We start from the raw sequence: 2,717 nt of genomic DNA on the forward strand, positions 1-2,717 counted from the left end.
AGTCTGTTCCTACCCTCAGAGTTTACAGCATGGTTGGCCACTGCGTGATTTTAAAAACACCGACCTAAACCAAAAAGTAGGAGTTCCTGGTCCTGGATTCCTGTTCCTGCTCCTTCTACTTAGAAGGGAAAAGTAATCTCTCCCAAACGGATGGAGTCCCAGACCTGTTTTCCAGCAGTGACCAAATGACCTATGAATGACAGCAGGGCTTCTCAAATGAATGTACAAACAGGTCACCTGTCCTGTTAAAATGCAGCTGGTACCAGATCCTGCAGTTTTTCTACGTTGAGGTTCCCTTTATTTCTGTCCATTTCTTTATAACCATCCACACAAAAGTAAGTAACTCACATACCTGAATCTCACTCTAAAAATTGAGATTCCTAGTTCTGATTGCATAAGACACATGTTCCAGAAGGTTCCATCACTGGGTATTAGACATTTACAACTCCAATCTGCACCCCAGCATCCCTTTCCTTTTCCCATTTGCATTGAGAAGGTGTTTGAAACCATGGGTTCTTTGTTCCTTTTATGATCCACCTATATCCTGGTTTTCATTTCCACTACTCAGAAGAGAGGCATCCAAGAGCAACACGGACTAAGGTCTATATTACCCAGTTGTCACATGCAGGGCTGGTGACAGTACTGAAAGACCACCTTTTGCTGCCTGAAGTCCCTCAGCTCACCCTCAGCTCAGCACAAAATTGAGAGCACCTCCCTCTGGGCACAGCACCCTGGGAGTCGACTCTCCAGATGGACATGCAGATGGAGTTCCCAAAGAAGTCAAAGGTCCTGATCAGGGAGCAGCAGCTCAGTGCAGGCAAGATAGCATTGAATTGAGAGTCCCTGATACATCTCACACACCTCTAAGCTCAGGATCTTGAGGGTGACTGCAACAAAGCTTTCCATCGAACACGGAGAGGCTTGAGACCTAAATTGAGTGGTGTTTACACAGAGGGACAGATGGTTCAAGTCTGATTCTAAAAGCAGGCAATTGGTTATGGGAGCACCTCCAAAGAGGGTGGTCTTCTAGTACCTGAGCAGCAGTATCAGACAGAACTGGAAACAGAAGGTACAGTTTGTATAAATCTTCTGGAGCTAGTACAGCTTGTGGAACTGACAGATGAATTGATGACAAACCATGTATTCTTCTTTGAGGAAATGTGAACAGACATACAGATATGGGAATAAGAAGCAAACTTTGCCAGGGTAGACAGTTTCCAAGTGCATTGCACTTCTGTTTTCTGGATACAATCTTGCTCCACCATTTCAATCGATATTTCTTCAGGATATTTTGGGTGGTCATTGAAAAAAGCTTCAACTTTGAAACAGTCAAGTTTCAGTAAACTTTTTCTCTACTTGACCCACAGATAGAGGTAGGTGAGGAATCTATCCAGGCTTCTTTCTTAGAGACAGAGGTCTACTAACTATGTCAAGGGCAGCTTTGACCCCAACATTGGACCATCCTCTGCTGTTGCCTCCTACTCATGATTCCAGGTCATGACTACAGGTTCTGATGAGCATGCCCACAAATCCAGCACTAGTGGTTTGCACTTTCTGGAGTGAATCTTCTGGGCAAAACGTCAATCAATTCCATGCAGTGTAGCTTGTAAGACTTCAGGTGAGACATCTTCATCAGGGCCTTCAGCTGGAGACATGCAGAAGGCCAGGCATATACTATCACCATCACCATCTCTCTGTATGTCCCTGAAAAGACTTCCATGACCAGTGGTGAGATGATCTCCTTGAGCAGCTCCTCCAAATCAGAAATGACCAAGTCCTCTTTCCCTAGGAGTATCTGCCCTACTGGTTCCAGGAGTCTGGATGGGGACTGATACTCGTCCTGATGAATCAGATTCTGGATGAGATTACCAGGATTAATAGACACTTAGAAGGACCAGACAGTGACTACTGCCTCCTATATTCTGGGTCCCTCCTTTGGATCCTCAATAGCTTTTACTGACCTTTCTAATCACACATCCCTTTTCAACTATCAGCTTCTAGTAGGAAGTGCTATCTGCTTAGATTTCTGAGTCTTTACCCAGTTCATCCTGATTGGAGTTTCAGATTTCTTCAGATTGATGGGATCAGATATCTATGCATGCAAAGGACAGAATGAGGAACAAGTAACAGTCAAGTACTCATTCATTGATCCACTCCACATTGTTTGAGTCTTACAGATATGTGACCTTTGTAACCCTGAGTGCGAGACAGGGTTGAATCTAATCCATTCCAAAAAGGGCATAAGCCCTGTTGAGCAGCCAAAGTGTCAAAAACTCTTCTATTTTGGAATACTATTGAGGCCAAATTCACCTCAGATTGCACTGATATAGCTCCCTCCTGGTACACCTTCCAGGTACAGGGAAATTTTCCCTTCTGTTGTTTCCAAAAGACCCAATCTGTGGGTTCTGTGTCGTGGAAAGTTTGATCGTCATCAGTAGTCAGTTTCTGGAGAACCTCCTTTACCAGAGGACCACTGTGTATCCCCAGCCCTCTCCTCCTGTCAATCTTCAAGTTCTGCATTTCTAAACGTCCTGAGGCAGATAGTGAGGCTGCAGGTCTGCACTCTGAGTAGCAAGACATCATGTGCATCCCATGGAATGAGGAATTTCTCATCCCCTTTCTCTTCTGGTTGAACTTCACTTCTTTCCACAATGATGCAGTGTTGCACCTGCTTTGATCTTGTCGGAGCAGCCTCCTCAGGAGTGGGCCTTGAGAAG

General features: G+C 44.8%; 1 pseudogene; it reads right to left on the bottom strand.

The window, feature by feature from the left end:
- Positions 1–674: 674 nt before the first annotated feature.
- On the bottom strand, positions 675–1,265 carry LOC124994313 (PRAME family member 12-like; annotated as a pseudogene).
- Between the last annotated feature and the right edge of the window lie 1,452 nt (positions 1,266–2,717).

This window comes from Sciurus carolinensis, chromosome 10, assembly GCF_902686445.1.
Source record: "Sciurus carolinensis chromosome 10, mSciCar1.2, whole genome shotgun sequence".
In the NCBI taxonomy this organism is placed as follows: domain Eukaryota; kingdom Metazoa; phylum Chordata; class Mammalia; order Rodentia; family Sciuridae; genus Sciurus; species Sciurus carolinensis.